Source organism: Xyrauchen texanus, chromosome 38, assembly GCF_025860055.1.
Source record: "Xyrauchen texanus isolate HMW12.3.18 chromosome 38, RBS_HiC_50CHRs, whole genome shotgun sequence".
In the NCBI taxonomy this organism is placed as follows: domain Eukaryota; kingdom Metazoa; phylum Chordata; class Actinopteri; order Cypriniformes; family Catostomidae; genus Xyrauchen; species Xyrauchen texanus.
Genome location: NC_068313.1, coordinates 21,062,791 through 21,086,596, shown reverse-complemented (window position 1 = coordinate 21,086,596; position 23,806 = coordinate 21,062,791). Strand labels below are relative to the sequence as shown.

General features: G+C 38.1%; 1 pseudogene; it reads right to left on the bottom strand.

Annotated features, from left to right (window-relative positions):
• Positions 1–115: 115 nt before the first annotated feature.
• LOC127631755 (MAP/microtubule affinity-regulating kinase 4-like) overlaps positions 116–23,806 on the bottom strand; it is a 52,500-nt pseudogene continuing 28,809 nt past the window's right edge.

The window sequence follows — 23,806 nt, the reverse complement described above, 5'->3', positions numbered from 1 at the left end:
TAACACATTCGCTAATTTTTTTTAAAAACAGCTAAAGTTTTACATCAAATAATTAGAGTTAGGGTGTGGGAAAACAATGATAATGGTAGAAAGCTTTAAACTAAACTTACAATTTAAAATTAAAAGCACTCCAAAAATACTTGCCATTCAAAAGGCTGAAAGGCTTAAATAAACTGACACACAAATCAATACTTCAGACAAATGTTGTATTAATCATTCTTGCATTTTTTCACATTGCACAGCTCAGACATTTTCCAATCTTGAAGGAGATACTATGTCAAATCAGAGATAAGCAAAGTCAACAGTCTGTTTATGGCCATTCAGCAGAGTGCACTTCTGGCAAGATAACAGAAGTTTCTCATTAGCATAACATGTAAAAGAGCAAAACAAAGAGCATTGTGTCTTAACTTGGCTCAACAGGTAAAATTGCACCATTTGAAGGGAGAACTACTTTAAAACATGTGATGTTGCTTACTAAGTTGTAAAGTGCTACGGTGTTTGATCATGTAATAACATAGGATTGCTGAGATGCAGAAAAATCAGGGACTAAAAACAGGAGGCTCAGGAAAGCAGACATCATCTACTCAACCTGCATTTCTGGCAAGTTACAGGTCTGATACTACCAACAAGGACAGATCATTAAAAAATATGCGAGGAATTGCTATCACTTTCAGCACTTGCATTTTTAAATGGCTCCCCATGTCTACAGTTCGGAATGGTGTGGTTTTCACACGTTTGGTAAATATGGTTATTTATAGGGACAGTTCACCCAAAAATAAAAAGGTGCTTGTGTCATTCCAAATCTGCATGACTTTCTTTCTCATGTCAAACACAAAAGGAGATATTTAGCAAAAGGTTCAAGCAACTTTGTCACTGAATACTATTCACTTTCATTGTATGGAAAGAAATCACAATGGAAGTGAATGGTAACCATGGACAGAGCAGCATGGAAATTCTGCTAAATATCTCCTTTTGTATTCCACAGAAGAAAGTCTTGCCATTTTGGAACAACAAGGGTGAATCAATGAATGCAGAATTGTCATAGTTGGGTGAACTATCCCTTTAAACAAGGATAAAAATAAACAAACCATACTCTTCTTGCAGGTGCAGTAGAAGAATATAAATAGCAGCAGTTAAAAAATAAATGACAATGTACAGAGTGTTGTGACAAAATATGCCTGGAAAACAGGTGTTAAAAATAACATGGCTAAGATACCAGGTAAAATAGACCTGGTAAAGGGAGTTCCTTCAGCAGGGCTTTTGTGTGAGCAGGTGCCCAGCTCACAATGTCCATGTGTCTGTGTTTCTACCAGTCTTTATAGGCTTTGTAGATGAGGTGGGGGTGGGGGCAGGGCTAGTTCCTTTAATGCACATTGCATCTTTCTGTCCCAATTTGTGCCCTTACCCTCCACCCCCTGTCACCCTCAGAGTTCAAGTTCTTTGGACACTTTGGTGGCAATGTCCCGAAAGGCAAGCGGTGCCCCCCACAGGCGCTTGAATCGGACTCCGCTGGTCTCGGCGGGGCCGTTGGGCAGCTGGCACACCTCAGCTTCAAAGGCAACGCGGAGCCAGCGGCTCCGTGGGTGCAGGAGAGGAGGAAGGGCCCGGCCTGATGGACCTGGCAGCCACAGCCCTGCGCCGCCTCGCGCAGCGCCAGCACCACCTCGGCCGGGTCCCGCGGGCTCCGCACCCTCACATCCCAGCTGCATCGGGGGGTCCGGGGCTCTGACGCTTTTTGATACCCAGATAGATAGCGACTGTTAAGAGAGGAGGAGGGAGTGGGAGGTGAAATGAGGAGAAATGGAATATGGGCCATGACGTGAGTGTGGGCGGAGAAGAGGATGAGGGGTGGGGGACAAAAGAGAAATATATTAGAAATCTGTAAGAGCAAATACGTTAATAATCCTTAAGCTCACTAAACTGATTAAACTTTCTGCTTTCAGGGATCCACTTAAGAAAAAACTATCTTCATTGAATAAATGGCTGGATAGGAATTCCTGAGTACAACTGTCTGGTTCCGGAAGTAAAAATCCCACACATAGGGAATTGATTTATTAATGATAACTTATAAACCTTTAAATACATACCTACCGTGAGCTTTGAAGTTGTTAACAGATGGTATATTCTTCTGTTTAAGCCATTGGTCCAAGTTATTTCAACAACTTTAAAAAAAATCAAGTTTAATAACGAAATTCCTGGTAAAGAACTATACCACCTGTGATCCTGAAGGGAAACAATCCACCAATCAGAAAATCGCGGCAAACAAATTGCGCCAAAAGAACCCTGGTAGCAACAGTTCACCCCCATAATGCCCTGTGAATTGAGCAATCAAGTAGGTCTCCCTACACTCTTAAACTACTTACAGTATAAATTTGCATATATTTTTATAATTTGCAATAAAATAATAATATATTGTTTTTAAATACTATTATATTTTTTCCATCGGTTTACATTTGATTACGTCATTCGCAATGCTTCATGGGATTGTAGTTTACATCCTCATTCAAGACGGGAGTACACAGTCTTGTAAATTTGTCTTTTTGTTAAATTTTCAAATACCTTTATGTTTCAAATCAAATTTTGTGATGTTGTATTTCACCTCGGAGCTGGTTGGTTTGGTTCATGGCTTAGAACTCTTTTATGAAATCCCTTAGGAAGAAATAAATGGGAAAAATACTTCCGAACCAGGACGACTGAAAAAGTGGATGGGCACCTTCTATTACAGGTTACCTTGCAGGAGACACTGGACTTCTTGGGGATAATAATCTCACGTTCACAACCAGTTCAGATTTGAACATTATTTAATTCAATGTGACAATAAGCTGTAAGAAATAAAAACTGAGGCCTCAATGAAAATCATTATTAAATGTGGATGGCCTCAATGTGCAAGGCTTAAAAAGGGGGTTAGAATGTTTGAGAGTGTATAAATGTACAAATATAGAAATTTAATATAATAATATTGTAATCAAGCATAGTACATTTAACAGAGCATTTCGTATGCCAGAGCTGAAATCGGCACATCCCATAACATACTCTTGTGCAGCCATACATCATCTGTCATCCATGCAAATATGACTCTCTATTTCACTCTAAATGCTTGTTTAAATCTTAACTGCTTGTAAAACTGCATTCAAAGTACACAACTATTATCACTAACACACTGTAATATATACTTTATTGCCACAGAAAATAAACAGAAGCACGCCGCATATCATTCAAAACATCCATGTTTAAACAAACTGATATATGACTTTCCAACTTTTAAGCAATATCCAACAACCGTTAATGAGTACTATGCTTTGTGGAAAAGGTAAAGGGATAAGGGAAGGACAATATCTAACAAACACTCTAAACTAGATTTGATGCACACAGTATACAGTATACAGTATACCATTTTCTATTAAATGAACAAACAGCAGTCACATTCGGATCAGTCTGATCTGTCATGGCACAGAGCACATGCTAGAAATTACCTGGTGTTTTTAGTCAGTATTTTTGCATCTGTAGCTAAGAGGTAACAAAGACAATCAAAAGGTCTGCAGTTAAAATAGTACGTATGGAAGTATTTAAATAGCAAATACATGTATTTCAAATTATTTCAATTTTTATTTTTGTTATACCGTTCTTTTTTGTCTACGTATTTTCTGTTTTTCTTCAGTTTGTGTTGTTTGTTTGTTTTCTGGAATGAAGAAAACGTTCCAAAATTTGGGGATGTATAGCTTGTGGTACTTCCTCAGTAAAATGAATGTTCTTCTACAGTGAAATAAATACAGAAACACTCACCTTGTGACCGGAGATCTGCAGACTCTCTCAGGTTCGTCTGTGACCCTCAAGAGGAAGAAAAAGGTTCATGTTAGGAATCAATCAACCAATAGGGTGCCCTACCAACTGCAAGCTCTCATGCCAGACAACACCGACTTGCACTTTTACACTGAAATCACCTTTTGCAATCCACACAAATTCATCATTGACAACAACAGAAATACAATAAATGTGATAAAACTGATGACAAGAATGGTTTGTAGAGGACAGGATCATCACAATTTAATGAAACAGTCACAAGCCTATCCTTAGAGAGAGAGAAATTCTGTCATAATTTACTCACCCTCATGATGTTCCAAACTTGTATCATTTACCTTCTTCTGTGGAACACAAAAGAAGATGTTAGGAAGAATGTTATCTTCAGTCACCATTCATTTTGATTGTATGAAAAAAGAAAAAGAAAAGATGCAATGAAACTAAATGGTGACTGAACTAACATGCTGGCTAACATTTTTTGTGTTCAATGGAGGAGAGCATTTTGAGTCATACTGGTTTGGAACAACATGAGGGTTAGTACTGTAAATTATGACCGAATTTATCCTTGTAACACCAATCTAAATAAAAACAATTTCTGAGTGTCTGGGATTTCTGCTTGTGAGTTTATATATCTAGTATTCTACTTGAGTTGTATTAGATGTTTTAGAATGTTAATAGATATTAGCGGGTAGGCTACAAGCTCAAAACAAAGAAACTGCTATACAGCTAGTTCACTGATGTCCACATGAGGGCGCTACAGTTCAAGGGAGTTTTACAAGCGATCGTGAAACTTTCCATTCACATGCGGCAAACAAGGCAGCCAATGGATTCCCTCTTAAAGGGACAGTGCACAGCCCTTTTGCTCAACCATTACAGTGAAAATGAAGGCCTCTACGCTGGGTGTAAATAAACAATATCTGTACAGAAATATAATGTGGTACGCAGGAAGGCAAATGAGCTTGAGCAACACTGAGTGGGATTTGCAACTAGAGGAATAAATACAAATTACATAACTAATCCAGGTTTAAATGGACAGTGGAAGCCCCTGCTTTGCTTTCTCCGAATTTAGGCTCTAGTGATAGATAGAAGGATCCAGATGAAATGGTTTTAAACAGCTTCTCCTGCAGCCAGATCATTTATTTTTAGTGTCTTGAGTTCTTGTAATCTGACCTAACTCTGTATGAGGGCACAATGTGAGGATTTACGATATCCTGTAAATGTTGTAACAGGTAAGAGAAAGTGCTATTATGCATGAATAAAGTGATGCAATGGATGGTGTAAAAGACCCCTTGAGAAACAGGCAAAAATAAAACTCATTATCTAATATCAAAAGATAACTGCAACTTTTAGTGCTAAAAACTGCATGCTATGCTTTGTAGCACTCGGAATAGCAGTTAAAGGGTTAGTTTGCCCCAAAATAAAAAAATGTGTTTATGCACCATTGTGTCATTCCAAACTTGTTTTCATTTCTTTCATCACTTCACAAACAAAATATAAGCAAAATGCCCAAAGTGCTATTTTTTTTAATAAGAGGGACTGTCAAGCTAAAACATAAATGACAAAAAAGTACCATATATTGGTCTGTATGACTTGTACGGTTTATTCAAAGTTTTCTGAAGCCAAACAACAGCAACAGACCAAAATTTAAGGTGAGACTGGCTGAAAATCTTCCCCTTTGCCATAGCTCTAAAATCTTATTCAGTTGAAATATGGTGCGTCAAGATGCGACATGCCAGATTTGATGTCATTAATGTCAAATATCATTGGCCATTGATGTGAAACCTGAAGTGAAGGTTAAATTGCATTACGTTCCTCACATAAAGCTATCATATGGCTTCAGAAGACTTTAGCACTCAAGTAAATGGACAAATTTTTTAAGCTTGACAGCCCAAGTCAGTCCCTATTTAGAAAAAGTACACTCTAGACCAGGGGTCGGCAACTTATGACATGCGTGCCAGCATTGCCACACGGAGGGGTAATCACTAGCCCGCCAGCAACGGCGAGAGAGGAATAAACTGTTTTATTTATTTATTTATACAAATTCCGCACCTTCATGCCAATCTTGATGTAATCCCTTCTCATGATCAAACAGCATGTTTTTATGAGCTGAATGGGAGGCTAAACAAAAAGTTAAAATGTGTCAAGACTGCAGTATACCCAACAGACTCGTGCAGCACGTGCAAAACCATTTGCGCATCATGAGCAGGTAGCTCTTCTTTTTCTGTTAATTGCATCGGTCAACTGCGCGGATGACAGCCTACATTCAGTGTTTCATTTGATTCTTTTTGCTTTTAGAACAATACGTAATCCAGTAAGAAAAACTCCACTAATAATCCTTGAGATTTCAAACCCAGCATACAGGTACACCCTCCTTAAATCATGATCACACTCAAAATGACATGAAACGATTAAAAGAGAAAACATAAACCCACATGGTGGGGTTGAAAAATCATGATTGAGTCTATTCAAAATATAAATTAAACCTGGAAATAAAGTTTTAGGAAAGTGCAGGTGCGATTAACTGAAAAGGGCTAAATAATTGATCTGCTTGTGATGCGCAAATGGCTTGCACGTGCAGTGCAAGAGTCGTCACACTTTAATAATATTTAGCCTCCCATTCAGCTGATGAAAACACACTGTGTGATCATGAGGAAGGATTAGGCTACTTCAAGATGTAGATTGGAATGCAGGTGCGATAAACGTCATATAAATAATGATTATATCATAATCATCGGTTTTGCAAAAAATGTTCACTCAAACAGTTTAATATAATTTGTAATGAAAAATATATGATTAAAGTAGAAAAATACAAAATAGAAACATTTTCACAAGTGGAAAATCACTTACAATTGCTTATGTTTTTTGTCAGCACAGCCATTGACCAGGAAAATGAAAAATGAAACTCCATGTCAAAAATGTTGCCGACCCCTGCTCTAGACAATCACAAAGCATCTTGTTTGTGTTCCACAGAAAAATAGAAAATCATTGGGTTTGAAATGACATGAAGGTGATTTTTGGGTAAATATCCCTTTAAAAGCAAATTCATAATTTGCGTAAACTCTTGTGAAACAAGCTCAAGGGGGTTCTCCGACACCCAGTGCCAACAAAGGCACCAAAGAAAGTGGTGAGATTGTGAGAAATTTTGACAGATGATAGATAATAGATGAAAGATAGATGGAGAAAAAAGTCACAAACACAGGAAGAAAACTTACTAACTGTTTTTGATCCCTGTGGCAGAGTGCAGCCCGAGACAGACTTGTTTGTGCTCTGGCGCTTAGAGGGGTCAAGATTGACCCTAAAAGTTGATGGGGGGAAGAAAAAAGAAAGAAGGACAGTGTGGCAGACAGAAAGAAGGACAGACAGAAGATTGACAGAAATAAGATTGCAGCTGATTGGCAAGGAAAAAAGGCAAAGAACAAATGAAACAAACAGAAACATAAAGGGATAAAGGGAGAGCAGGTATTTTAAGCTATTTTTTAATAATAGAGGAGGTTCAAAGAAGAGTTAATACAGAGTACATATTAAGGTCTGGGTATCTGTAATTACCTCACCAAATGATACACATTGCGATATGTCATGATCCAGTACATAGAAATGCCTTGCAATATAACAACTGGATTACAATTGTTACTGCTCAAATTTTATTTTTGAACTTTAAAAGGTGAAGTGTGTAATTTATTGTCTTGTATGCCAGTGTAGTATGCAGTAAGTAAACTACAAGTAAGCCATTTGTAGGCTAATTTCCCCAAAAATTGTAAACACTGTGGCTCTGTGACATGTTCAAAACACTGCTCTGTTTGTTTGAGCATCCTGACCTGTCTGAAACAGCAATATTGACTCAATCAATGGAGTGAGTTTGGGGCGGGACCATCCATTTTATAGACCAATTGGAGACATGGGGAGTGTTTGGGGAACCTGTTTGAAAGTCATCATTTTGCAATTCAGTCTGGTGCTGCAGAAATTACACACTTCACCTTTAATTAAAGGAAAAATATTATGAAATAAAGAAAGCGTGTCTGCAAGAGAGAGTAGTGAATCTGCAGGATCCATTTGAATCTCTCTTGTACAGTTTACTTCACTTCTGCACTTATTTAGATGACCTGCTTCTTCGTTAATTAAACTGTAGGCAGGGAAGGGAATCGAAAGGAATTCTAAGTTTCAGGTTCTGATTCTTCTAAATGATTGTGGTTCCATAAACGATTCTTTTTGTTATTTTAAAGAAGAAATATTTGGAAATAAGAAATGCAATTCTTACTGCATTCACTCCCCTCAGAAGCCTGTAGCCTGATATGATGAAATCATTTAACATTTTGACAATACAGATATAATAAATCATAATATAAAAAAAAATGATTCGGAAATTCGGAAACTGTTAACGGATCTGAAAGACATGAAAATCAAATGGTTCCAGTATTTTAAAAACATGGAACCCATTCTGAACAAGAAATGTAGATGACATGAATACATGCTTAAAAAAATATCGATCAAAGGATCTTAAGTATCGATGCAATATTGTTAAGGAATAGCGTTGCAATATTTAGATATTTACTTGTATTGGCAAAGCCCTGGTACATACTAAGCAGACATATACTGAGTAAGGATTTTCCCAACAGAACGTCACCCTAGATAGGTGCTTAATCTAATCACTGAGCTTCTTTTAAGAGATGGAAGTGTTGCTTCTAATCTAATAAAGAGCATCTTTCTGAGTATGTTGGCAAAATCTTTCTTTTTGGCTTAGAGCCCAGAAAGGCAAGTAAACAATTTCACTGAGGATGCTGAGATCCCCATCAGCGTTCCTGCACACTACTGAACATCTCAATTACATTACAGACTCCAAACGTTTACGGTATATCTAACTCCATTACCTGCTCAGATCACACAGGACAATGGGCACCTAACCAAATGAAAAATGACTTTGTAAATTGACTGGCTCCAGCGGTAGAGCCTGTGTCATTTTGATTTAATGCGGCTAAACATATATAAACTGCGCACTCCTAGCTCTAAAAGGTGGAAGACTTGTTAAGAACAAACTGATAATGTAAAACTTGTTCTGCACCAATGGATTATTTCAGATGGATTGATTCTTTCCTCTGATAAAAATAGCTAAAATCAGCTAGTTTGCTGGTCTGTTTACTGGTTTTAGAGAGGTTTTAGGCATTTGGGAAACCAGCTAGGCCAGCTTAAACAAGCTAAGATCAGCAAACCATCTTAGGCTGGTTTAAGCTGTTGCTATTTTGGTTTAAGCAGACTCTATAATCTGTAAACAACTTTCAAAAGTTTACTTTCACCAAGTTATTCTGGTTTTAAAGACAAAAAAAGAGGCATTATTGTGTCCCAAACCGTCTCTTTCCTCTTACCTGCGGCTAAGTTTGGAGGTCAGCTTGGTAAACAGGTTGGTGGTTGCCCGGCTACGAGAGTGAGGCAGAGGGCTGGCTTCGTGGGACAGGGTTGGGGAGGTGGGTGGTGCATAAGTGGGTGGCCGGTGGTCCCGGAGCTGACCCCCATGGAAGGTGCTGCGGATGGTGGAGCCCCTCGTCAGCCGAGAGCGTTCAGAGGATGTGGAGCTGGAGGCCCCGGCTCCAGAGATACTATGGGTGGACGGAGAGGCTGGAGGTATTCGATGTGACAAGGAGCTGAGAGGAAAAAGAGACAAGAAAACAACATTTGGTACAACAAATTTTCAGAAGACCCACTCGCCAGGAAATAGATTAATAAAGCGCAACAGCTGGGTTCCGAAGTAAAAATTTAATTAATTTTTTCCATAAGTGAAATTATTTTTAAGGATAATGTATACAGTGTGGTTTTTAACCGAAGGTATGTGCTTCTGTTGAAGCCATCAGTCTGTGTTGTCAAAATCGTGTTTAATAGTGGACTTCCTGGTGAATTACTTGCAAATATTTGAATTTGTTGCAATACAATTTTAATATATAGTTTCTATACTTATAATCCACAACTTTAAATCAGTGGTTTTGTATTTTCCCTTGAGTTTAATCCAAATATGTCATTTGCAATGCTTCTTGTCTAATTTTCTAAAACTTTTTAGGTACAAATGAAGGTTTTTAATGGTGTGATTCACCTCATAGCTGGTTGGTTTGGTTTATTTCCCATGGAAGAAATGAATAGGAAAAACACTTCGGGAACCAAGATAGCTGAAAAAGTGGGCGGGGACTTTTTCTAGCTTAGTGGCATCAAATCTTTGAAAGATTCATAGGCACTTTGTTCGAGGCAGTTAATAGTGAGTAAACTAGATATTCACAGGCAGAAAAATTGATATCAGTCTTAATATTGTCTGCTATTTTTTCAATATTCTCTATACGTCCATTCACAGAGACTCCCACGCCCTTTTTTTTTACTACTTTTTTAAATGCAGGCATACAACTGTGATCTATTTCAGAAAATTCTGACCCTAAACCACACATAAAAATGTTTTTTTTTTTTTTGACTGGGTGGTTCTTGGCCAAAATAAGCTGCAAAGATTAGCGAGTCAAAAGTCTGGCAATGCAAGACTACCATGACTCAGGTAGCTGGAGGCTATTCTGTTAGCAGGACTTAGTAAAACAGTAGCAACTCTATAGTGATTGAATTAGACTGAAATCAGATCGCAGCGGCTGGCAAGGCAGCTCTAGCTGAGTTTAGTTGAGTGTAACTGTGAGGCAGGATGCTGCTGAGTCACTCAGGCATGAGCTCTCTTGTGTTCTAACTCCTGTCTCAGAAACAGCCACTTAAGGCAAATTAAAACTGAGCTCTTAGCGGAAAAAAAGCTTGCACTCGACTGCACATCTGAATGGCGGCGACAGAGATATTCATCGAAAAGGAGAAGAGAGATATAAAAGTGGAATGAATGCAAAGTTTTTCATTTCTGTTATTTTTTTTGCTCATTAATCTAGTCAATACAGACGTTGGACAACGGATAGTTTGTCTAAAGAGAAAGACTAGAAAAGGAAAGTGAGAAATGGAACTACATTTGTGTGCTGCAAGTGGTGCTTTCCCGTTCAAAATTTGTCACCGCAATGCTTACACAGTTGTAGGGTGAATGTGTACAACGCATCCAAATGGGCTCGCATTCAAAAGAGTATACTGTACATTGAAAGGCTGAGCGCTTGACTATGAGCGAGACAGAAAAGCACGGGGAAAAACAATACCTTAGCCTCTAGTCTATATAAACATGCAGTACATTGACGTCTTTTGGTCGATATGTTGCATCTCGTGGAGTGATATAGATCATCACATTAACTCTGAAAAAAGCATTTGTGTTGTATTTTCTTTTAAAAATAAACACCACTTTGTTCAATATGTGTGACCAAATACCTTTTTGGGGGTAAATCTATGGGATTTTATCAGATGATTTATAATCCGCCATGCGATAACCGCATATCTGATTGCTTAGAAAAGTAATAGCACACCTCTCCTCGATAAGCTGGACATTTATATCTGTGGCACAAATGATGCATGATAAGATTCATACTGTACTTGGGGTAGGGTTTTGTTCAAATACTCATCCCTAAGTACGTTGAGCTGGGTTCAAGTCTCAGACGTGCAGCTCTTGGCATGCAAAAGCCTATGTCCCCTCCATCTCACTCAGTTCTGGCAAAAATCAAACAGATTTCACATGCTGCTTCAGTCTGTACATCAGCCTGAGGCCACATCACTTAACGCTCTAAATAACCCTGCACTGATGGAGCTTTCACGCACTCATACACACACTCAGGATTTCCCATAACACGGTTTCACATATTCACTGCTTTTGTGAGGCCACACTGGGGTCATTAATAGCAGAGCTGGGCAATAAATGAGTGTGTTGAAAGGGTCTAAAACAGCATAGATGTGTTTGATTGTAACACACTAGGGATGGGTCACATGGTCAACTATTTGACTAGTCATCAAACAATTGACTAGTTGATTCATGGGGTCAACTAGTTTATCTACTTTAAGTTTTGATGTTTTTAGGGCTTAAATAAGCACGCTGCCAGTGTGCTTTATCTCTTAAAAAGTACAGAAAGTGTAAAAGTTATGTCTTTACATTCCTCCTCTTTAAAGTACTGTCACCATAGCTATAGACATTCAGACAGATGTCTTTGGCCATGACGTTGCATCTTACACAGCTTATTTAGCATCCTGCCACATGCATTGATTTTTTTTTATGACAAAGTGTAATGTTAAAAACAGTTCTCAAGACCCCTGCATTATGTTTCAAGTCTGTTGCGCTCCTAGCTATTTTTGAAAGCAAAAACGCATCTTGTGTAAACGCCTCCTAAGAAACAGGTCCAACTGACGTCAGGTGAACCCATAACCAGCCTTAGCAGGCATAAACTGAGCTTTCTTAACCCTATAATGCTGTGTATATCATATCTGATACATGATTTTCTAAAACCTCTACACATTCAACTGCTGAAAAACCAGTTGTATGCAATGTGCTAGATGTCTACTGCCTCCTGTTGGAGGTTTCAGTGCTGTTCTGGTTGTAGAAGACCTTGTAGTATCATTTCCATAAGTGTCTGCTTTCGTATTGTGATAGACATATCTTTTTGCTGTAAAATATTTGCTGATTTTGATTAAAGTAAAAATAATTTTTATTTTGTTACTGATAGCTTTTTTTTAAATGTCATTATAGTGTTTTCTTTATAGTGTTAGTGTATACTGCATAAAACATATAATATACTTTGTGTGTGTACATATATGTGTGTGAAAAGAAATAACAGATGGTTGATTGAATAAATACAATTATCAAAAATCTATATATAGATAGATAGATCTATCGCCTAGTCGTTCAGGAAACCCACAAGTAGTCAATTCTGAAACTAGTTTTGCACATGCCTATACTGTACACGTATCTGAGTGTGTTCACTGTCCATTGCTTGCAAATGTCCATCTGTCACTTCACTGTGATAGTAATTGTATGTGGACACGTGCTGGCTATACTAGCAGGGCTCAGGGAGAGAGGCCTCTTTTCTTTTTTTTCCAGTCAACCAGCCTTGTGACCCAGACAATCCATGTGCTCTCTCTCTCTCTCTCTCTCTCTCCCTCTCTAAGTCACATGACAGCCAGTCTTTGGACCTCCCCCAAAGAGAAGGAAGGAGAGAGAGTGAGAGAGATATAATCTTAGAAACAGAGAGAGAGAAGAGAGTGATAGAATGACAGAGAAGCAGTCACCATCTGCCACAGCTGAAGCATAACACCCCAAATCGAGCTCAAAAACAACCATATAGTGGAAAAAATTTCATTTCAGCTACAGCATTTACATATCTGATTTATTTAACAAAAACCACATATTTTACCTGTTCTCTTTCCCATTTTGTAGTAAGGAGTGTCTGTCAGCGTTGTTGCGGTCCGTACACACATATGTATTTCTACGAGTCATGGCACTGGCAGGGATGTTGTTCTAAAGCATGAAACAGGATGCAGACATTGAGGACCAATTCCGAGACAGTTTTAACACGCAACCTCAGTTTTATAAGGTTATATATGGCATTTTGGTTGAAAATGAGCCATCCATATACTGAATACATAGTCAGTGAAGGTTGATTACCGTCGTTACATTGATGTCTTTGCGACGGTCTGGGATCTCGGCCTTGTTGGGGTTGTTGGCTGTGCTGACCATGGGGCTCGATGGGGTGATGCTACGACTGCCCACCACACTGCAGCTGGACTTCCGTGAGGGCAGACGTTCCTCCTTTAGAGCCCCCTCTCCTGTACTGGTGGGACTGGGTTTGGGGTGAGCTACTGGCACTGACGGCCCACCTGATGAGCATAGAAATACAAGATTCTTCATGGCATGGCACGAATAATATTGTGGCTATATACAGTAAACTAGCATATTCCTCTATTTCACTGCAACTAGTCAATTTATAAAAATGGAATCATCCACAGGGTTTTTAGCATAGGAGAAAGTGTTTAGACAGATGTTTTCATAGGAGGCAGAAAAATGGTGTTAGAGTTGTTCAGTTTGATTCATTTCTGTGAAACCCCATGTAGCATTTTTTATTCATTAAAGTGTTTTAGTAAAAATATGTATTTAATATTTGTGCATATAAAATAATAGTATTATTTCATATTATTTAGATTAAATATTATTCTTCCTCATGTTAATTAATTGAAAAACATGCCTTAATTACTTTTACTAGAATTTTACTGTATTTTATTTCTTGCATTAAACATTTAGGTCTATTTGGCTATGATGGTTTAAATTAAGTTTTGATAAAGAAAAAAAAAAAATCAAGCCATGCCATACAGAACAAATACATAAAAATATTGATAAATATGTAAAATATTGTCAAGAGGCTGAACAAAAATCAAGATATAATCTTAAGCTATATCACCCAGCCCTAGTTAAGGGACTCACAGAAGTCACTGTGCCTCCTCTGGCGGTGGTAGGTGGAGGCACTGCGCTGGGGTTTAGTGTGGGTTGAGGCAGAGGTGGAGCTGGACGAGGAGGTGGAGGAGTGTTTGCTGGAGCCATTCGTGACGGTGCTGGGCCGAACCCGGGCCAGAGACAGACTGCTACTTGATCGAGACTCTATACCATCCTATATGTGAAACATATGAGATATTAATCACTTATAGGATAGCGCCCAGACTGCTCGCAGATAAGGGGTAATCCAGCAGTCTCACCTCGTACTTGCGGCCTAGCAGCAGATACGTGGCAAATATCTCATTGTACTTCTTTGTGGTCAGGGCATCTTTGATCTCATCACGGGAGTAACCCATTCCTACCATTACATCTATATGGACAGAGAGAGAGAAGAGTGATTTGTGTTAGTAGTCATTAGTGGACAATTTTATCCAAAACAAAGCACAACAGTCTTTATTATATGGACATTACATGGACTTACTGCCCATTACATGTCACCTTTGGCTCACTCACTAGGGGAAGTTTAAGGCACTATTCATTGTAAAGCTTGTTTGGAAAAAAAAGTATTGAACATTTTTTTCTGTACTGTTCTACAGAAATTATCTGATTAGAATTTAATTGAAAATTTCCCCCGAAGGTCAACATGACACCTGCATTTGCAACTATTTTACTCCCTAACGTGTCCTATTATTCTGAATGAAAAATACGGTGGCACAACACAAGAAAATTAGCAAAGAAAATAAAAGCTGAAAACACAAAACAATTAAGCCACAACAAAAAAACAAAATTAAGTTACAACAAAATTAACCCAAAACGCACTGAAAAAGCAACAACAAACAAAATTAAGCCGCAACAGATTAAAATTAAGCTGCAATACAACAAAATGATCAGAAAAGAAAATGGATTTTCTGTTATGTTGTGTCTTAATTTTGTGCTGTTGTTTATTTTCATAGTGCTTTAAACTTTGATTTACTCTGCTAATTTTGCTGTGGGCCAACGTAGAAAAGGAATATTCAACAAGAACAAAAGCAACCCTGCCTTACAGGAACAATTTACACATATAAACTCTTGTATATAAGCGCACTATGCAAGGAAGAGAAACAAACGCAATCATAAGAAAGTCTGATAAATGTTTGTGAACTGGTTTGTTTGGATGATTAAGATTTTTTACTTTTGTGTGAATGAGCCTTTGCTTACTTAATATAATGCTTTGATGTTCTGGAAAACATGTCCAAAAGGGGAATGTCCTTCCTTTTATTGTAAGATCTCTTAGGTTCATAATGGCCAACGCTCAATAACATCAAAGCATTATAAAAAAGATTTACTCAATTCAATTTCATAACAAATTGCTAATTAAACTGTGTAATCTTTAACTAAATGAAAGGAATTTTACAGGGCCATGGTGGCAGACAACCCTAAGCATCTCTCACCTATACGACTGGTGTCATTATAATCCTCCACAGGCTCCACATGAGGCTTCAGCTCATCACTGTCATAACCGACATTCATCCACTTATCCTTCATGATTTGCTGAAAGGGAACAATAGAAAGTAAAATAGAGTGAGCACAAGGCTGATGGCAGCAGGATCCACGCAAACTCAATAAGACATGAGAGCGTGTTATTAGTTAAATTTCGCAGTTGCTCCTCCTCACCTCCAGAGTGCAGCGCTTGGCGGGGTTGAGTACAAGGAATCTGCGCAGGATGCCCTCACAGTCGGTAGACATATAGAATGGCACACGGTATTTCCCCCTCAACACGCGCTCACGCAGTTCCTGAGGGAATAATAAAGATGTCTGTTCAACACCTAATCTAATTCGGAACCGGTCACCGACCAAATCACCTCCATGGCACAGAGAAACAATGAGAGCTCACTTGACCTACATTACTTGAGAGCAAAGCATTTCATAAGACCAACTGCTGCCTGTGAGGTGCTTTAGTAAACATCATAAGACCTTTAAGAATGACACAACAAACCTCGCAATATAATTTTAAGCAGTGGTTCTCAACTGGTTTTTGTTTCAGGATCCAGATTTGCATTGGATGTCAAGTGGTGACCCAACACAATAGCATGTCCTTAAAGTTCAAATTGAGTGTTTATAAATTAGTTTCTGACTTCTCTTAAATTTGGATTGTTTCATGTGATCGCCAGCCAATAACACAAAGTCACATGTTTGTGAATCTCTGTTATTTGCTTTGCACTAATCATGAGCCATTTAAACAGATGTTAAATATAATTGCAGCCCAAAGTTAAATTGAAAACAGATAGCATATTATTCGTTCATACCTTTCAGTGTGCAAAACTACATATTTTAAAAATAGATTGAGTAAATTGACTAGCAGTGTTAAATGGATAGTTCACCCAAAAATAAAAAATTGTAAAAAGCATCGCTGCGTTGGCATGTTCACTCGAAAACTGACACACGTGCGACAACGCTGCCGGAAGAGCAGCGCTGTTTACAACTGAGTAGGTGGAACACTGTGGGTGAGGAACACAATTGATTTACATCTGTATTTGTATCTATTTATTTACTCACAATAGTGCGTTTGTTTGCTTATCCTGGATGTCTCAACTGAGAGAAAAACATGATATCACATCCGTAATATGCCGACGCAAATTCTTCACACGTGTTTAACTCAGCGCTCTCGTGAAGCTTACTGGAAGCAATGAGTTATAGTTAAAAAGTACTTAAATATTGATATTTTTTGCACCAAAAGTGATTGTATCACTTTTTCAACCACTGGAGTCAACTACTGGAGTCATATGGATGACGTTTATGCTGACTGTCTGTGATTTTTGGAGCTTCAAAAGAGAAATCTCCATTCACAAGCATTTTAAAGACCTACAAAGCAGAGATATTTTTCTATTTTTCTTCAAATGCGTTCTGCAGAAGAAAGAAGGTCATACACATCTGGAATGGCATGAGGGTAAGTAAATTATGAGAGAATTTAAATTTTTGGGTGAACTATCCCTTTAAGTAAGTCTGGTTTAATCAAGCCTGGTATGGTTAGGCTGGCTCGTGGCATGTTCATCAGACACCAATCATCGATCAACAATCTGTTTTTTAGGAATATATGGACGCTAACTGCACCCTTCAATATGATGGCTGGCATCTATTTAATAAATAGGCTAAATAACTATAAAATTGTATTGCCCAAAGCTATCCCTGTCCTTTGAAACAAAATGGAAAACCAAATGATTATACATAATAATGGCAACATTGCTCAAAGCACGTCATTTGAAGTCTGACAGTAATCATAAAAAATAATAAAGCTAGAAAACTCTAGATATAGAACTTAACAGTGAACCCCAGTAATCAGCTAGTCAGTTGTTTGATTAGTCCCTTGTGACTTTTACAAATGTTGGGACACAAACCCAAGCCAGATCTGAACCCCGTTCTCCACGAGCACCACAGTTGTCTATCGTGAGCAACATACAAGTGCCATGGTGCAGACTCTTTTTTTCTTTATACTAGTTTTTCTATATACTTTTGTCATATTGAAAGGATGGCTTTACCTTGAGGTTCTGTCCATCAAAGGGCAGTGATCCACTGACAAGGGTATAGAGTATCACCCCCAGACTCCAGATATCCACCTCTGGCCCATCGTATTTCTTGCCCTGAAAGAGCTCTGGGGCGGCATAGGGGGGACTGCCACAGAATGTATCCAGCTTATTGCCCAGCGTAAATTCATTACTGAAGCCAAAGTCAGCAATCTTTATGTTGGAGTCTGCATCAAGCAGCAGGTTTTCTGCCTGAGAGATTATAAGACAGGAAGGAGTAGGTGGTTATAAGCTCAAGAACAATAGTTTTATGCTCTGGAGATATTTTTAAAGGGAGCAGAGTGTGCAACGATAAGACCTTCATTTTGTTCTATAAAAGCTCCAAAGGCAATAAAAGGACTTGTAAATCATGAGAAAAAAAAATAACCTTCAGGTCCCTGTGAACGATATTCTTCTGATGACAGTAATGAACTGCAGACACAATCTGAAAGGAAAACATTGACATGCAGAGCGTCTCTGTAACTTAAGTTAAACAAAACTCACAATAAAAGTTGAGCAAAATTACATTTTTATAAGAGATAATAATGGTGTGTGCATTTACACACACAAAAGAACATTCTGTCATGTTGTTCCAAACCTATATTACTTTTTTTTTTTATCCGTGGAACATAAAAAGAGACATTAGACAGAGTGTTAAGTATCAACAGCCTCAGTCACTATTTACTTGGAAATTTCCACACTATTTATGAGGTGAACCATCCATTTAAACACTTTAGAAACAGACAAAACAGCACTCTGTACATTCTCTACAGAATATTTGCTCTTCACAATTGATTTTTTTCTACTCCAAATATTAAAGGGTTTGTTCACCCAAAAATGAAAATTCTCTCATGGTTTACTTACCTTTAAGCCATCCCAGATATTAATCACTTTCCTTCTTCAGCAGAACCTAATTAAAGATTTTTATTAGCAGATTTCAGCTCAGTTTGTTCATACAGTGCATGTAAATGGGTGCCATCAGGCTGCTGGCTATTTGACGGTTCAAAATGCATATTTAGGCAGCATAAAAGTAATCCACACAATTAATTAATGTCTTCTGTAGCAAACAGATAGGTTGGTGTAAGAATCAAATCGAAAATGTAAAGTTTTTAGTTTTAAATCGTTGCTTACACCCAGCGCTGTATTTCAGTTTGAAATGAGTGAACTTTCACGTGACGTTCGTTCCTCTGTTGTATACAAAGCGCGTCCTTCTGTCTTCTCACATGAACATGCCATTGATCTTACATCACTGACATGTCGATTGCTGGCAAGGAGCAATTTTTGAAAGTTAATAAAGTAAAAAAAAAAAAACTGATCGACTGGTCATGTGGATTACTTTTATGCTGCCTAAATATGCCTTTTGGCCATCAAATAGACAGCCTGATGACACCCATTTGCATTCAGTGTATGGTCAAACTGAGCTGAAATCTGCTAATAAAAATCTTTAATTCGGTTCTGCTGAAGAAGGAAAGTCATACACATCTGGGATGGCTTAAAGGTAAGTAAATCATGAGAGAATTTTCATTTTTGAGTGAACAAACCCTTTGATAATTCAAGATTCTTAAGCAGCACCCAAGGGATTTGTAGGTTATGAATGTGTCTTACCTGACGGAATTTAGCACGTGCGTCCTTCTCTTTCATTCTCCCATGAGATACGAGGTAGTCGAAAACTTCACCTATCACAGAAATAACAGTCTGAGTGAAACAAAACCTTTTTAATTTATAAACAAGAAAAGCTTCCATAAAGAAATTGTTGAATAAGATGTAGTTCACCTAAAAATGACAATTCTGTCTGTCTAAATCTGTGTGCTTTTTTATCAAATGGAACACAAAAGTAGATAATGACAGTTTATAATGACCAGGGACTGTCAAGCTTCAAGAAAAAAAGAAAACAATAATAATAAAATACACCATAAAAGCACCATTTTACTCTGTTCCTCAAGACTTGGAATATAATGCACAATACATGGATTACTTTTATGGTATATATATATATTTTTTTTTTTTGTCCCTATGTTCATTATGAACTGCCATTGTATGGCAACAGCTGCATTAAGATTCTTAAAAAAAATCAGTTTTTGCATACAGGTTTGGAACGACATGAAGGCGAGTTAATGATGATACAGTTTTCATTTTGGCTGAACAATCCCTTTAAAACAACAGACAACTATATATCTGAGTAAAGATTAAGATATTTGCACACTATAAGGCTAATGGAGGCCAATAAAATACAGTAACTCATTTAGATAAGTTATGGACAATCAATTGGGAATTTCCTGACTAATAAAGGAGGCTTCTTAATACCCAACAAACGGACAAAATATTTTATCCTGCTGCATATTCACAGAAAACCGAATTAGATTCATTAGAGAAAGGGAGGGATAACGAACAAGCTTCCAATTAGATGTAAAGCAGGGAAAGGAAATGGAGAAGGCAGATTGCCAATATATGGTATAAGCCTGATACTGCTGTATGTGTGTGTGTGTGTGTGTGTGTGTGTGTGTGTGTGTGTGTGTGTGTGTGTGTGTGTGTGTGTGTGTGCGTGTATTTATCACTTTGTGGGGACCAAATGTCCCCATAAGGATAGTAAAACCCGAAATTTTTGACCTTATGGGGACATTTTGTTGGTCCCCATGAGGAAAACAAGCTTATAAATCACACTAAATGATGTTTTTGAAAATGTAAAAATGCAGAAGGTTTTCTGTGAGGGTTAGGTTTAGGGGTAGGGTTAGGTTTAGGGGATAGAATATAGAGTTTGTACAGTATAAAAACCATTATGTCTATGGAAAGTCCCCATAAAACATGGAAACACAACATGTGTGTGTGTGTGTGTGTGTGTGTGTGTGTGTGTTCACACATGTGCCTAAGCAGATAGATTAAAAGTGGAAACGTGTGATTCATTTTGAGGGCAGCCGATTCAAGAGCATCGAATAGGACTGAGAGACTCAACAGAGATGAGCTGAAGTTAAAATAAGCTCGATTTGACTATGGGCATGTTTACAGGTGGGCAATCCCTCTAATTGCTGAGCCTGACTTCAGTAAATGCACATGTAACCTATAGACAAGGAGGATGGATGCGAAGACGAGAAGAAAATGGACAAGGCCTGTGCAGCTTCATTCAGTTCAATGTCTGATGCATGCACGTTTACATGTGAGCAGTTATCAAGAGAGGAGACACACGTGTGCTCATTCATGTACATTTAACAAAGCTCGAGGGTACATGCAGTCATAAAATAAAGGGAGAGTGCATTAGAAAGTATGTATATTTATTATGCATGTCTGTGTAAGGAATGGGGGAGGAATCGTACCACCACTTGCGTACTCCATAGCAAGGTAGAGTGTCTTCTCTGTCTCGATGACTTCAAAAAGCTGAACTGTAGGTATGAGACAAGAAAGATTGAGATGAGTTTAACATTGCACTGATATAAATCACATTGTCATTGAAGTCCCAACAACATCAACACACTATTACAACAAACTACGGTGGATGTACCATGGTACAGTGATGGTATCAGATGGCAGAACCATGCTACTTTAAAATATACACCATGATACTGAATAATTGCCAAATTTACAGTATGTACCATGCCATATGCAGGGTACTCCAAGGTACTTCTAAGAACACACTGGTATTACAATGGTACATGTCCAAAAAAGAATGGTGAGCAATAAAGAGTAAGCAAAGATTGTTGTACACTTGGTTAAAGGAATAGTTCACAGATAAATATATATATATATATATTTATTTATTTATTTTCATTTGCAGCCATTTTAGAATGTATGCCATAGATCATTCTCACATGCAAATGAGCTTTTAAGAAAATGAATGGCAAATTGTCAATTGTTGTCAAAGCTTTGCTGGAGGTTCACCACTACGGTGAAGAGCTGTAAACATCTGGCAAACACTTGGGGTGAATCACAAGCTAATTTGTATGTGAAAATAACGAGCGGTGGGGGGCTGGTTAGCTTAGCGAGTATTGACTCTGACTACCACCCTTGGAGTTGCGAGTTTGAATCCAGGTCGTGCGGAGTTACTCCAGCCAGGTCTCCTAAGCAACCAAATTGGCCAGGTTAATATGGAGGGAAGAGTCACATGAGGTAACCTCCTTGCGGTCTCGATTAGTGGTTCTCGCTCTCAATGGGGCACATGGTAAATTGTGTGTGGATCACGGAGAGTAGCATGAGCCTCCACATGCTGCGAGTCTCCGTGGTATCATGCACAGCGAGCCACATGATAAAATGCACGGATTGACTGTCTAAGAAGCTGAGGCAACTGAGACTTGTCCTCCGCCACCCAGATTGAGGTGAGTAACCGTGCCACCACGAGAATCTACTAAGTAGTGGGAATTGAGCATTCCCAATTGAGGAGAAAAGGGGCTGAAATTTAAAAAAAGAAAATAACAAGCAGCAAATTTGTGGCTAGTTTAGATTCTCTGTCAGAGTAAACTTTTGCATTTTGACATGTACCTTAAATAAAGCTATCATAGGTCTTCAGAAGACTTGGAATATAGTGCATAAGTTGGATTAACAACTTTTATGGTGCTTTTTGGGGGCTTTTTTTTCTAAACAGTCCCCATCCCCATTCTGTTCACTGTAGGTGAACGAGTAATCAGTATATTCCACTATTTCTATTTGTGCTCTATGTAAGAACAAAAGTCATACAGTATAGTTTTAGAACAACATGAGGGTGAGTAAATGACAGAACTTACATTCTTGGGCAAATTATTCCTTTAAAATTAATATAAGCAGTTTTAGTATGACAGAGTGACACACTGAGAATGAATTCTGAGAGAAGGATTGCTCGTCCTCTGAGATCATTGCATAAGAGATCTCACATGCTCTACAGATGCAGATAATCTAAACTGACTGACTACATTTCCGAGATGCTAAATGTATTTTGAAAGGGCTCAGATGTGGGAGTAAAGTCCAGATTGAAGAGTGAAATAGAGAATGTGTCTTGTGTTCATAAACTACTGCAAACATTTACTCTACAGCATCTACAACACTTACCTATGTTTGGATGGTTGAGGCCCTTCATGATCCGTACCTCTCGAAAGAGCTGAGGAGAGAAAGAATGTACTTAGAAAAAACTAAAACGAAAGACACAGAAATACAGCTTTGAAGGCATCGTTCACTTTGACAAATATGATTGATTATCTTCAGCGATAAAGGTATTTCTGATCAAAAAATCTGTCAGAAATGCTTGCACTAATTATATCAGTAACATATCAGGAGCATAGAATGACTGTGCCTGCAGAGACAGATGGATAATCAGGAATTGTGCAAATTCATAAATACCATTTACACTGAAACCCATGATAAATCTTTGCCAGTACAGTGCCCACACACTTCCTGTGACACAAGCCATTGTGCTGTCTGCTCTGTGACCAGCGTGTCCTTTTTAACAGCAGTTAAATTGAATGGAAGAGGAATCAAGCCAAAAAAAGACCTTGTTGTGACCAATGCTTCTTTCTGTTGTCTAGAACATTAGAGCTTTACTTCATTGCATCTGCAGGTGAGAATCATGGTCTGGTGGTAAAAGGTTGATTCGCAAACAGTTATTTTTATAAATAGCTAATTGTAATAACTACATGCTCACCCACACCCTAACTCTACCCCATTTCATGAAAAAAAATACAATTGCATTTTTAGAAATCATTTTTATGAAACAAGGACATCTTCAAATGTCACCCAAAAGAATGTTTTGACAGATTTAGCTCACTAGTGCACACACACACACACACACACACACACACACGTACACACACACATGTTGTGTTTCCATGTTTTATGGGGACTTTCCATAGACATAATGGTTTTTATACTGTACAAACTTTATATTCTATCCCCTAAACCTAACCCTACCCCTAAACCTAACCCTCACAGAAAACTTTCTGCATTTTTACATTTTCAAAAAACATAATTTAGTATGATTTATAAGCTGTTTTCCTCATGGGGACCGACAAAATGTCCCCACAACGTCAAACATTTCGGGTTTTACTATCCTTATGGGGACATTTGGTCCCCACAAAGTGATAAATACACGCTCACACGTACACACACACGTACACACACACACATCCAGAATTCTTGCTTGTTTTTACCATCTTTTCCTTTTGAA